At 49.6% G+C, this 14,670-nt stretch overlaps 1 long non-coding RNA gene across 2 annotated transcripts in view; it reads left to right on the forward strand.

The window, feature by feature from the left end:
* The window catches only part of LOC148685427 (uncharacterized), a 39,380-nt gene extending 26,547 nt beyond the window's left edge, over positions 1 to 12,833 (forward strand). Inside the window, exons 2-3 of one of the 2 annotated variants that reach the window (XR_015950348.1) lie at positions 5,813 to 5,878; positions 12,318 to 12,833. This is a non-coding gene — a long non-coding RNA (uncharacterized LOC148685427). Of the gene's footprint in view, positions 1 to 5,812 lie in introns of both variants that reach the window. The other variant, XR_015950347.1, reaches the window with a different exon arrangement.
* Positions 12,834 to 14,670: the final 1,837 nt, after the last annotated feature.

The following is a 14,670-nucleotide window of genomic DNA, read 5'->3' on the forward strand; positions in this document are numbered from 1 at the left end:
AAAAGTTTTGTTTTGGGATAGCTGTGGGGCGGCGGGCTGAGATTGAGGGGCATCCCCGTCGGGTTGGGACACTGAGAGGCTTGGCTTGGCAAGCGAGGGGGGACAAAGGGTGGAGCATAATGGCAGCGCTTTGTTTGAGGGTGGGGGTCCCACGGGCGGGAAAGCGAGCAGATCATGCCTGGAGTTCCTCAGTTTATGCTTACTGTAGTGAAGCCCAGGTAGATACTGCAGCCCCAAGGGCCATGTTGACTGTTCTTCCGCCTTACCAGGCAAAAAGGAGGTGATAGGTGGGCCAAAATGCGTGGACCACATTGCACCCGGGCACATTTTGTGCCGTGGTGGTCGGAGCAAATGCCAAGTCCTGCTTCTTCCTCTGATCTAGGAATGCCAAGGCACAAACTGGTTAAGGGCTAGCTGGGCTGATGCCCAGAGAGCACCGTCGTTGCATCCTGAGCCCTTTGATGCTCTCCCTTGTGTGCCCCATAATTTCGGTGCGTGGCCTCGCGGATCCTTCACCCTCAGAGGGGATCTTAATCCACTACTGCAGATCCTCACAGGCAAGTACTGCAAATGCCAGCAGCCTCATTTGGTTATTCCGGCTCACCCCCGGGGTTCTGGGCCCGCAGCCCCTCTGTGCACACCGCGAACGTTTGCCTGAGCTCCCCCAGGCTCATGTTTTTTTTTAATAAAAAAAATTGGCCGCAGTGCAGTTGTGTAACAGGACTGAAGGCCTTTCAGGAATTTCCCCCATCAGCCTCTGGGCTGGAAGATCGCCGCAGAGTTAGGTAAGGAGCGGGGGTGCCTGGAGTTCTGTGGTTCCCAGGGAATCTGATCCGGCCTGGCTGTAGGGCTCGGGAGCAAAAAGCGGTGTGGCGGCAGCAGCGATAGGGGAAGTGTAGAGCCTCAGGATCTCATTCAGACACCTCCTTCCGCGTTTGCTGCATTTCACTCAGCTCCCGTTTGTCTGCATCTAAAAGCCATGGTGTGTGTGTGTGTGTGTTTTTTGTTTTCAAACCACCACGGGCGAAAGAAGAAGAAGGGTTATCCGAGACAGTGTAGGAGGGGAGCGTTGCCCCTCAGGAGCCCCACTCGTGTTCTGTGGGGAGGAATAGCAAGAGGTGGTTGGGTGGGGGAAGCTGCAGTGGGTCAGGGTTGAAAAAGAGAGGGAGGGAGGGAGGGAGAGAGAGAGACTTGTAGCATTGATGGAAGCTGTGTGCGCAGCACTAAGAAGGGGGCTGGCGGGTGCCATGGGCGATGGATCGGCACAGGGAGGGTGGATTGGCACGATGCCAAGGCCTAGGCGGCCGTTGCTAGGAAACCCAGGTTCCCTTGGCAGCCAGACCGCCGTTTCACTTTCATTAAAGGGTGAGGGAGATGGAGACAGAAGAAATGGGGAAAGTGGCAAGGGGGGGGGGAGGGAGAGAGAGAGAGAGAGGCAGGTCAGGTGGAGCCGTTAGAAAGGGTGGCGGCAGAGTCGGGTCAAGCAGCAGCATGTGGGGGTCACAAGGACAGAGTGCGGGGGTCACAAGGGCAGAGCTGGGTTCAAATGCCCACTGCGGATGGCAGGGTGGGGCCGCGTCATGATGTGCTACCCCCTCCACCCCTTGGCTCTTGCGAATAGATAAGGAATCAACTTCTCCCTCCCTGTGAAGGTTTTCATGAGGAAAGGGTGTGCGCATGTGCATGTGCATGCTCTGGGCCTTTGGTTCACAAGGAAAGTGCAAAAGTGAGTGTGGGGGCAGTGAGGGAAAAAGACCCACTGCTGGTCAATTTTGGGGGTACAGTATCAAGACAAAGGAGGCAGAGGACTTCTGCGCTCGTGCTTTTCAAAAAAAAATACTGGATTCCGCAAAAAAATATAAACTACACAGCAACTCTTGGTCCCTCTACCCCCTCTGCAAGCTCCCTACTGCCCCCCTCTTGCTTTGAGGAATTTTAGGCCCAAAGCCTAATCCCTTTCTCTTATACTCCCCACCCCACCCCAAAAAACCCAGGCTGCTCTCTGCTGCCATTGTCTCTACTCCCCTCCTGCAAAATGGCCAGCAAGGGTCATTTGGAAGCTGGGGCAGAGATGCATATGGGGAGGAGGGGCATATGGTGGCTGTGAGTGTCTGGATGTGGGTGGGTGGGATGATGGGTTGGCAGATCGGGAGAGCATTGGATTCCAACCTGGAATAGCTGTGGTTGGGCCCTGGCAAGTGAGGAGGGCACACGCAGGGTGAATATTCACTGCACTTAAGGAGACAAGTCGCTGTGTGGAGTGGCAGCTGGGCGGGGGTCGGGAAGATTGGGTCAGCAGACTGGTACTCCAGAGCAGCTGGCAATCTGGAGGGTGGGCGTTGAACTGGAAGAAAGGAAAGGAAGATAGATGGCACGGGGAGGGACTCTCCAGTTGGCGCTTAAGGGTTGGCACACGAGACGGTGGCAGGTAATGATATAGCTGGGGAGGGTTGGCGGTTGCGAAGCGGGGGGGGAGGGGGCAGGTTCCTGCCATTTTGAGGCCAGGTTGGCGAGCAGAGAAGGCCTCGCAGGCAGGCGGGTGGGAGCGGAGGGCTGGCTGCCTGGCACTCCGGGGGCCAGCCTGCTGGCGGGCAAGTTGGCATAGTGTACCGCAATACAGCGTGATGTGAATTCATTAGAGGCCAGAGCGAGAGAGCGAGACAGGAAGGGAAGGGAAGTGGCGGGGGGGGGGGAGAGAGAATGGGAGATGGGCACTGACCCAAAGGCCAGACAATGGCAGCAGGTAACCATGGTGATGTGCCCGGCTGTGCCAGCCTAGCTGCCGAACTGGGAAGAGAGTTATCCAGACAACCCCTGGGGAACTGCCCGCCCACAGTGGTGTGGGGTGCAGGAGAGGGGTGGGTCACCCTTTTCCATTCTTCCCCTTCTGTCTACTATTTATGAATGTGCGGCTGGTGCCAATATGACCCACCCCCCCTTTCTGCTCCCACACTCCATCTCTACCTCCTCGGCTGTTTTCTCCATCCTTCTCTCACACCTCTGTCTGATCTTTTCATCCCTCTGTCGTCCTCTGTTGCTGTCTGGCTTGCCCCTGTTCTCCCCCCACCACGATCATCTCCCGCCCCGCAGCGGTGCCCTTCTTTCTTTCTTTCCATCCAGACCCCTATCCACATAACATCCCCCTCTCCATCCCAGGACCCTCCTGTGTTGACGGTGCCGCCTGAGGGACGGTGGGGGGGCAGGGAGGTGGCACCGTGCCCAGATCTGAGTATTCCTCCCTGCCTGCACGTCCCTATCTTTCTTCTCCATTGTCTGCCTCAGTCTTTTTGCTTTTCGCCTTCCTCTTGTTCTCCACGCCGCCGCCACAGCTGTCTGCCGGCTTCTCCCACCTCATGCTTAGCCCTTTCTGTCGTTTTATTTCCCACCCCCACTCACCCCCTGTGTATCTTGGCACAAGATGCCCATCTCATAGATATTCCGAGGCTCACTCTCCTCTGCCACTGCAGCCCCCCTCCCATTCCAGCACATCACCTCAGGGTGAGTCCCGGTGCATGGTCTGTAGGTCCCTCACTCCACCCTTGTTCCCCATTTTTTTAAAAACACACACAGAGAGATTAAATGTTTAGGTTGATAGGGAGATGATGGCGGTTGCGGTGGGGAGCATGCCTGGGATTTATTTCCTCCTTTACAGACCCATCTTCCCCTTGCGCTCCCTTCGTCCTTTCATTCCTGCCGTCTTCTCTTGCAGCCAGAGAGGTTTGCAACCAGGCCTGGCCCTGTCGTTAGGCAGAGTGGGGCGGCTGCCTCAGGCGGCAGATGCGGGCGGGTGGTATCAGTGGTGAGATATTGGAGGGCAGAGCTGCGTGAATCATGCGGCCTGCTCTATGCTTCCTAAGCTAGCCTGTTGCCCTCAGGTACTGTGGAGGACGCTGTCCCGTTGCCATTGTTGAAGTAGGAGTCGACTGCCACCCAGTCGGCTTTTGTACCCAGAAAGGAGAGAGGGAGCCATCTTGTCCTTTGTCTCAAGCAGCGCAGTGCCTTGGGCTGTGCCTGTTTGCGATACGAGGAAGATGCCTCTACGTATTAGGGCTATACATTTAAAGCATCCCCGCAACGAATCCTGGGAATCCTGTAGTTTACCCTTCCCAGAGTTACAATTCCCAGCACCCTTAACAACAGTTGCCAGGACTTTTTGGGGGGCTGACCTGAACAGAAGGAGCCTTGTCTTCTATGGGAGAGCCAGGAGGGTGTTGAACTTGTGGGGTGAGGGTTTCACCTCAGAAGACGGGGCTAGTTTAGTGGTTACCTAGTTTAATATAGCTAATATATCTGGTTTTCACAGCGCTGCAAAGAGCTATTTCATTCTGAACCACGAAAGGAAACCACCTTTCCAGTTTCTAACGCAGGAGAAGCGATGGCAGAATTAAAAACTCCATTTGGATTTCTCAGGAAGGGCCTCTAACGCCCGTTGATCTTCAATCCTGGTGTAGCTTTTTCAGCATAATTAGAATAATTAGAAAAATACAGGCGATTACCTCAGAGATAGGGATTATGAAGGCCTTCCCCCTCCCTCCATAAATATAATTAACTTGATCAATATTCCAGTGTAGGGCTTGGAGAGATCCCTGTCTGAAATCATGGAGAGCTGCTGCCAGCCATTGCAGGCAGTATTGAGTTGGATGGACCAATGGTCTATCTCGGTATAAGGCCGCTTCCCATATTCCTAAATTTCCTGTGGCTTCTCTTGAAATTCCTTACAATGTTTCACCCAAGGAAGAACATCTAAAACACCTGTGAATTTTGATTTAGGTGACACCCATAGCTGCCAAGTTATCCCTTTTTTAAAGGGATTTTCCCTTATGCTGAATAGGCTTCCTCGCGAGAAAAGGGAAAACTTGGCAGCTATGGTGACACCTGGCTGCTGGCAACAGCCTAAGAATGTGTAGAACTGTCCAGATAATTATTTGTCAGTTTGAGCAAAATTCGTTTGGCTTCCCTCCCCACCTCGCCCCCTGAGAACGAATTTTAAAACAAACTTCTCCTCAGGTGAAGTTTTGGCAGAAGTAACGAGAACCTGCGAAATGGAGCCTTTGTAAGGCACCAGGAACTGATGAACACATTTCTTGGACCTGTACCTCAGAGAGGATTGTAGCATCAAGACCTCCTTCTGGTACATCTGTCAAGACAGAGATACCCCGAAACAATAGATAGAGCAGTTATTCAAGTATACCTGCTTGCCGCTTGAGTTTACAGGAGGTAGCATTTATATAATTAACTAGACCTCTCTCCTTTTTCCGTTAGTCTGGTTGGAGGAAGGTGCCTCTGAACATGGACAGAGTATATCTCTCTCTCTCTCTCTCTCTCTCACACACACACACACACACACACACAGAGAGAGAGAGAGAGAGAGAGAGAGAGAGAGTCCTCACTGGAGTGTTGCATGTTGGATTTTGGATGTAGGAAATGGACTTATCACTTGATCCTCACCTAGCTTGCAAGGTTGTTGTAAGAGCAAATTGTAACAACCTGGTGTAACTTACCCCTGAGCTCACTGGAAGAAGCATGTTATGCAAATGAACAAAAGACATAAAAAGAATTAAGGGGAACGGAAGGTTTTAGTTTCTAGAGAAGTTTGTATCCCCTGTGCTTCTTATTTTCTACAAAAGAATAAGCCCTTTCTGTGAAATTGGGGGTTCAGGTATTCCCCACCACCACCATCCGGGAACTCAAAGTGATTAAACTACAAATGCACACCCCCAAAGTCTCAGAATCCGCTAAACTCAGCTTTGCTTTATTCGGTTTGTACAGTCTCCTTAAACAAAGAGAAAAACTTTTCCCTCTTTTTTTCTAGACTAAGAACCAGAGAACCCATTTCTGAGCCCCACTGAAGAGAAATGGGGGAAGACAGCCCCTAGAGGTAAGACTGTTAAATGAACATTATTTCCCCTCATCAGTAAACATCATTTCACATTTAAAACAACAACAAAAAGAATTGTTCTGCCGTTCTGATCTTGTTCGGTCTCACCTCAACTTTGCTGCTGATGTTCCCATTTTGCAGATTGGGAGCTATAACTTCCCTGAGACGGCCCAGTGAGTTCATTGCTGCCAGAGATATGAACTTAGATTTTTCAGATCCTGTGCATTGTTAGTCGTTTGCCCTGGCTTTCTTCTCTGCCACCAGACAGTTGCCTCTATACATCTTCCTTATCTTGACTCTCCTGGAAGGCCCCAGCCTTTAGCATCTTTATCAGGGCTGCTTCAGTAATTGCAAGGAAGCATCAAGAGCGAAGCACTTCCTCTCCCCACCAGTGGTGTCAAGAGAGGAATGATGTGCATGTCCCCTGTGTCAGGGGGTGAGGAACCCTTTTTCAGCCAGAGGGCCAAATTTCCTCCTGGACAGCCTTCCAAGAGCCACATTGGGCAGGGTCAGAGGCAAAAACAAGCAGAGAAACATAGGCAAATTTTACCTTTCTGCTGCAGGCTAGTTCCTACACAAACTTGCACACCCCATCCAGACAAGAAAGAGGCCTTGTCAGTCAGTCAGAAGTGTTTAGGGTGTGAAGCAGGCTTGGTGTTGGAGTATAGCCTGTTGAGAGGGTGAGGCACCAGGGGAGATTTCCAACAGTCAGGCAGATGTTGAGTGCCTGGGCCTTAGGTTCCCCATCTCTGCCCTTACATGAGTGTTCTCCCCTCTGCTTTGGGCAGATGTACTTTGTCCTGCGTGAGGAATAAACGCCACCTCCTTTATTTATGGGGAGAGGAGGCATATGTGACTCGTGCTTCCTGTCTCTTACCACCCATTCGAAGAATCTAAACTAGCTGATGATCATACTCGTGGCCCTCGCAGACCCCCAAGCATGGTGATCCCTAGTGAGAGGCTGTCATTGCACCCTACCCTTCTTGCCTAACCCTCCCATTCCTTTTCCCACCTTTCACCCTACATTTTATTGTATTTTAATCTTTGCTGGAAGCCGCCCAGAGTGGCTGGGGAGACCCAGCCGGATGGGTGGGGTACAAATAAATTATTATTATTGTTGTTATTATTATTATTATTTTATTACAAAGGGCAGGATGGGTGTAAGGTTTAGTGCTGCTGGGGCACAGGAAGGAGGGGTGCTTAACATCAAAGGATTGGCCGCCCACCCCTCCCCAGGGTTCTTGCCTCTCTGAGCAGGAGAAACGCCCATTCATTTCAGCAAACCATGCACAGGAGAATTTCCTAGAGGACATTCTAATCAGGAGGAGGGATTTGCCTTTTGAATGTTCAGCCTCAGGCACCCAAATAACTTAGACCGACTCTTCCTTTTGTGAGCCACCCACTTCAGCACCTCTGTGACATGACTGGCACCGTCATTGTGAAGAGTCTTTGTACAGCAAAGCATGGCGATGAGCATAATCAGCCTTTCCTTCTGCTCTCCCAGGCCCTCCCTGCAAATCTGGGTTGAGTTACTTTCATATTTTGAGTTGATTCACGGTTTCCTCTTACACTCTGCAGTGAGTCAGCGCTCTTATTTCGAAAAATCGTTATTTTGTTCTGAAAAGAACCGGGTGAGGCTTCTATTCACAATTCCGCTGCAGAAAATTTATGTTTGGAGCAGCTGGAAGCAGCTTTGGCTGGAGAGAGGGGACCAGAATCCATAAAGTGGCTAAGAGGCTAGGGTACCCCACCCGTGTGCTAAGCACCTGTCTGTGCAGAGAGCGGCCGATTCAAAGTGTTTGATGCCCTCACCCAAGCTGCATGGGAGAGTCCGGTTTGCAGATCTATGCCATACATTTAAAGCACATGGCTTTACCCAAAGAATCCTGGGAACTGTAGTTTGTCAAGGGTGCTGGGATTTGTAAGTCTGCGGGGAGGGATACTACGCTTCCCATGATTATTTGGGGGAAGCCATGTGCTTTAAATCTATGGTGGGGATGTGACCTCAAAGCACATTTAAAGAACAGGATTCTTTTGGTGGGCGGGTGCTTTAAACTTATGGTGTGTACACACCCTCACTCCCTAGTCACCTTCCCCCTTCATTCTGCATATTCAGCAGTGCTGCATAGCAGTGCAGAAGGAGGACAATTTCCATTTGGAAGCCCTGTTGAGTCATTGTGGTGTCCACCAAGACCAGTAGATCCTATTCACATGTATTGATTGCTGGTAAGCCAGATGACCCCCCCCCCCCCAATCTTATATGTGTGCATCTGGTTCTTCCTGCCTAAGTGCAGAACCTTACATTTGTCCCTGTTGAAATTAGTTTTCTTAGCTTGGGCCCAGTTCTCCAATCAGTTAGGGTCGTTTTGAATTCTGATTCTGTCTTCTGCGGCTACCCCTCCCAGTTTGGTGTCATCAGCCGTTTTCATGAGCAATTCCTTCATCCAAGTCATCTACAAAGCTGTTGAACAATGGGCTCAGGACAGGACCCTGCGGCACCCCACTTGTCACTTCCCCCCCCAGAATGATAAGGAACCATTAGAGAGCGCTCTTTGGGTTGGTTCAGTCAACCATCTTGCAAATCTACCTAGCAGTTACCAGATTCTCCACAGGAATACCACGGGGGACTTTGTCAAAAGAACTCAAGATACACTATGGTACAGGGTACGTTCCTGTTTCCGTAACCTAACTTCCTGGTGCAAGTGAGCCACTGCGAGGAAGCCTCAAGCGATGCTGTTAAAGCTCCCAGTGCCAGTTTCTTCCTACCAGCCTGCAGTGTGAACCCTCTGGATTGTCCAGGCCAGGTTTCAATGGAATGGATGACTTGTACAGGGATGAACTAAGTTTAAATCCCCTTGCCCAGCCATGAATGTGCTGGGCACTTTGGGCAGGCCATGGTTTATTGAGCTCAGCTTCCTGTCTCTAGAATTGCATCCTACCTTTAGCACTCAAATGATCAAGGCCTGCTGTGTGTACTCCAGGCTGCGCACAGCTCAAGCTGTCACTCCAGCTCAGATTCATGGCTCTTCTGCCAGCAACAGGTAATCTGGTTTGGGGAGGGGCAGGGAAACCCAAACCAGCAGAGTCCTAGGTCCTTAAAGGATTCAGGATCCCAGGACCAGGACACATATTTTATCTTATTTTTGCAAAAATAAATAAATAAATGCTGATTTGGGAAATCCTGTTCTCAACTAGATATTCACATGCAAGCATGCAAGATGGAACTGAGCGCAACAGCCCTCTCCCCTCCTATAGTTTCCAGAAACCACTAATCAGGAATATACCACCTCTGACCAAGGAGGTAGGGAAATCCATTCTGTAAGCAAAGTGTCTGTGTGCAGGTTTTTTTAATGTTTAAAAGGGGGCAGTCGGAAGGTACAAAAGCCTCAGGCCCCCTTGGCCCACCCCCTAACAACACCCTTGTTGCCCATCTTGGGCTCACTTAACACTGATGAGTAAAATAAGTAAATAAAATTCCAGGAACTGCATTCCTTGTCCCGTCCCGTCCCCCCCAAAAAAACCCCCAAGGTGATTGAAATGAAGTTTGTACAGATCAGCTTAATGTGTCTACTGCCAGAAGGTAGGCATTTTTTAGCTCAGACTGTGTGTGTGTGTGTGTGTGTGTGTGTGAAATGACATTCCGTTTGGGTTACACACATAAATATTAAGCCTAAACACTGCTCAACAACTACCTTTAGCATTACATTAGATTATTATTTTTTGATATATATCTTTTGGAAGCACAGTAAAGTGTCTGAGATAAAACATGTTACGTTATCATCTGGTTAAATTTACAATACCATAGCAGAATGCTGGTGGCGAAAGAGCTCCCCCTTGTGCATTTTCTCTGAAATTCCTCTCTTTAACCCACTGCTGCCATACTCTCGCATTTTGTCCTGTGACAGCCATCCTTTCTCTTTGTTGACAGCTTCTGCAGGACGGTCCATAGAACAGGCTCACCTGCCAGAAATAAACTAGCAGAAGCGGGGGGACACATACCCTCTTTGTTCAAAAGACAGTGTGGGCCGTTTGAAAAAGAATAAGGGAGAGAGAGAGACTGCTGTGCCCCTGGGAGACCTAAGAGCACAACCCAAGTCAGTTGTGCTTTCTCTTTGGTGGTCACTCATAGCCAAGGGTCTTCCATGAACACAGTCTTAACGGTGTGTCCGTAAGTGACTGGGGAGGCCAATTCTGGATCCACATGTCCTTCCACAGTGGGCACATAGGTCTTCAGGCGGGAGATGATCACAGTGAGGATTTGCCAAACGTGCCTTCCTCTTAGCTCATTTCTCCCTTTCATCCTGAATTTTTGCTTCTTCAAAGTCCACAACATCTTCAGTAGAGGCTATTCTCCAGTTTGTGCGCTTGCAGGCCAGTGTTTCTGAATTAACATTTTTTAGATTTGCCCTGAGAGTGTCTTTAAACCTCTCTTGTTGTCCACCAGCATTTTGCTTTCCATTCTTAAGTTGGGAATAGAGTACAGTCAAACTTCGGATCCTGAATGGCTCCGTTTTGGAACGTTTCGGCTCCCAAACGCCAAAAAACCCAAAGTAAATGCTCTGGTTTTCAAACCTTTTTCAGAAGCCAAACGTCCGACGCGGCTTCCGATTGAGTACTGGAAGCTCCTGCAGCCAATCGGAAGCCGCACCTTGGTTTTTGAACCGTTTCGGGAGTCTAATGGACTCCCGGAATGGATTAAGTTCAAGAACCAAGGTACCACTGTAGTTGCTTTGAAAGATGATAATCAGGCATCCGAACAACATGTCCATAGTTGTGCATCCACCACTATGAGAGCCAGTTCCAAGACTGCATGGTGGTGAATTCACAGCTGGCCTGGGATATGCTCTTAGTTCTCCCATGGGGATGGCAGGCAGGGGTGTAGCAAGGGGGTTGCGTTTGGGGTGGGGTGCCCCAGGTGCCACCCTGGAGGGGGGTGACACTTGGTGCCCCCCCCCTGCGACGAGCCCCACTGCCCAGTAAAAAGCCTCGCTCGGCTGGCTTGCTCGCTCACCTGCTTGGCTGGTGTGCGCTATGCTTTGAGGGTGCGGCGTCCGTACAGGCTACCGCTCTCTCACGCGGCCTGTATGGAATGTCGCCCGTGCGGCAGCCGTGCAAGGCACAGCCTGTACGGCCATCGCACACAACCAGCAGCCCATATGGCCGCCGCGCAAGAGCGGCAGCCCATACAGACTGTGCATGCGCGGCACCCCGTACGGAGTGTGCACGCGCGGGATGCCACACATGCACAGTCTGTACAGGGTGCCGCCATGCACAAGCAGCAGCCTATACGGCCGCCGTGCATGAACGGCATCCCGTACAGAGTGCGCACGTGCGGGATGCTGCACATGCACAGTCCATATGGGGTGCTGCACAGGCGCCGCACCGGGTACCATCTGGGCATGCTACGCCACTGATTGCAGGTTCTTAGCAAAGTGTTGCCTGGTGGCCTGCCCTTTCAAACACTCTTAATGGTGATCAGCCCTGGTGGCCTTATCTGGCAGTGGCAGACAATACCGGTAGCTATTGTACAGATGCTCTGATCAGCACCTTGGCAGTGGGACTTTTCCAGTGGATCATCTTATTACAATAGCCAGCCTTCCTTTCACGGAACTCATGGCAACAGACATGAGGTTCCCAGTCGGAGCCTCCTGCCAGGTACAGACCAGACCCACACCTGCTTAGCTTCAGTACTGTTGCTGTGTTCTACAGGTATGCCTTCAGATAGGCTTACAAGAAACTAATTTAATTCTTCTTCTTTTTAAATCAGTTTTGTTAAAGGTTTCAACCTAATATACCATCAAATTCAAACTAAAGAGAATAATAAAAAAACAACTGGAAAAAACTGAAGGAAAAAAGAACATTAATAATAATCCTCATGATCTTCATAAAACACAAAATTATAAATAAATCTATGTAGTGCTCAGTCACCGTTTTATCTTAATCTTCACACATACAGAGAGTTGACTCTTCCCACCTCCCACCTGAGAGAGCTCCCCCTTCCTTAGTCTCCCCCCCCCCCCCGAGAAAAGCCACTCTGACCTGCCTCTCTTCCAGCCCCCTTCCTCTTCTGTCAGCCCCCTACGTGTCTTCATTCATCACAAATATAATTTTTTAGACGTTAAGACATACATCCAGTGATTACTACTAAGAGAGCCACCAGAAATCAAAGATCACACAAGAAACCCAATCCAAGAGAAAAGAAAAAAAGAGAAAGGGAAGAGAGAGAAGAGAAAAAGAAAGAGAAAGTAGAGAAAGGTTTATAAAAAAGAGAAATACTACCATTTCCCTATTTGCCAATTGTGAATATAACTGTTATTCATAGTATTTAACACATATACTCCAGAGCAATTCTAGCTATAAATAACATCTGGTTATTGTGTTGAAGAAACTCACTTTATTCTTCCTTCTCTCCTCTTTCCCTCTCTCCCACAAATCCCAGTGTTTTTCTTTTTCTCCCATAGCCTTGCAGGTTTTTCTGCCCTGCGCTGCAGGCCTCTTCAGCTCCTCCAGGCAATGGTCCACCCAGCTCCTGCCGTGGTTTTGCCGGTTGCCATAAACCCGTAGATCCGAACTTGCGGTACCTCTGCCTCACACAAGCTCGAGTCTGTGGGTATGTGTCGACCTTGGCCAGGACTTCCAGACATGCTGTTGCACCCGGACCTTCTCTCTAGTGTTGGGGCTTAGATACAGACTCCCCTGAAAGTTGACGAGAGCTGATATCCCTGAAGCGAAAGCAAGCAGTGTGACAACTTCCAGCTCCCCGTTCTCTGGAATCATTCAGCTGAAAGGGCAGAGGAGAGCACAGAATGTGGGAATTTAGCTTCCCAAGAACCTCAGCTTTTGTTTTTGTTTTGTTTTTTGTTTTAAAAAACCCAGCAAGATCCTAGTCCATATGCCTCTTTAAAAAACATGCCTGGAAGTCAAAACAAAAATTAAAAAATTCATTCTAGTAGAACCTTAGAGGCCAGCTAAGTTTGTTATTGGTATGAGCTTTCTTGTGCATGCACAGTTCTTCAGATACACAAGTGTGTGACAATGCCTGCTGAAATTTCAGAAGCCAGAGAGGTGGTTGTGTAAGATTTTAGTGAATGGGGGCAGACAGGCCTCCAAGTGCCCTACATAGCTCCATGCTGCTCCCTATGCTGAGCAAATCCAGATTCAGTGGTGCAAAATTTAATAACAATTATGATGATACTTTATAAATAGAATAAATTAAGCAGAAGAGAAACAGTGAACATTTGCCCTCCTGGCTAGTTTAAACAGGTTGCACCATTTGGACTGCCTGGGAGGATCTTTTTCTTTTTCTTTTCAGCAAGCAGTTGGCACAGCCCTGCCAGCCAGCCCCATGACTAGCACCAGCAGTTGGCAGGGCTGCCACTTGCCAAGCCCCAGAAGCTGCTGCAGACCCCCTCGCCAATCCTCCCTGCTAGGGAATTTGCGGTCTCCCAGGCATGCAAGTTGCTAGATCTTTGTTCTGATTTATAGGCACAGATTTTGTAAATGCTGCCTAGAAGCAACATCCTTTGCCCCGGAAGCCTCTTCCCCCTATCTCATATGATGCTTTGAGGCTACCTGTGATGATGCAGGGATAAGGGAAAGCCTGATTTTGGACCAGAAGGATCCCTAAGGGCCTCTTACCCCAAAGCCCATGAAAACCTGAAGCCAGGTCTTCTCTCTTTTGCATATGGCTGGCTGGAAGCCAAACGTATCTGAGAAGAAAAGCCATTCTATTTCCTCGAGGCAGTAGGTTTCCATGATCTTAGAGGGGGCGAAATTGGCCTCTTTCTCTTGAGTGGTAGAGCTGTGTGAAAACCTCTGTCTCCTGCAGCTGGACTTCTTTCCTAGCCAACAAATGACTGGTGTCTTCAATCTGCAGTGCAGCGTGTCTCCTCCTGCTGGGGGTCCTGCCACATTTCCAGATGAAACCTGGTTGGGAAGCTTTCTCTCCTCTTCCTCCAACTCCTGCTGCGTGGCCTCGTGTTGAGGTAGTAGGTTGTATGGTTTAGAATAACACCATCAGGAGATAACTGTACAGCCTCCTAGCTTTCCCTGGGGCAACGCCACCATCCGAGTTGGTCCACTTGGCAGCGGGTCGGCAGCCGCCATAAGGGTGAGTAGCAAGCAATGTGACTCCCTGTTGCTGGAAGCGATTTGGCTTAACCTCAGAACCTCCCTGCTGTAGTTTACGCACCTAAAGCTGTAGACGGGCTTCACAAGACCCGGAAATTGTTTGAGAGAGGTTCCTCTTTGTGTGGGGCGCAACACACGCACACACATTTATTTTGTCTACGCACCTATTTGGTCGGATGAGAAAGTTGCACACCAGCAGCGATCCCTCTTCGAAATGTCCTTCTTCTAAGGGGGCGGCTGTTTGTGCATTGCCGAAAAGGAGGGGACGGGTTTGCATAAAATGTGCACCTGCTAATTTATATGGATAGATGCAAATGTAGAAGTAAGCACTCCAATTTAAATGGAAGTTAAATGCATTTGACCCTACTGTGGCAGAGGGGGAGGAAGTGACCCGTGTGTCTTCTCAGTCCGCTTTCTGGGTGCTGTTACCTTGCTGGGGAACTGGAAGGGACCCTCCTGCCCGCCCTTAACTATGGTTTTTTGTCTCTAAACTATACTGGGTCCAAGCAGCCTTTCAAGCAGAGAACTGTTAGCTGTAAATTATTGTCATTGTTACTGTAATCAGCAAACAGATATACAGTTTAAAAACAAAAACCAAGCAAAAGACATTCAGAAGCATATTAAAATATTCTAAAATCAATTGCAATTAAAAACATACCTCC

This window comes from Zootoca vivipara, chromosome 6 (genome assembly GCF_965207765.1).
Source record: "Zootoca vivipara chromosome 6, rZooViv2.hap1.1, whole genome shotgun sequence".
In the NCBI taxonomy this organism is placed as follows: Eukaryota; Metazoa; Chordata; class Lepidosauria; order Squamata; family Lacertidae; genus Zootoca; species Zootoca vivipara.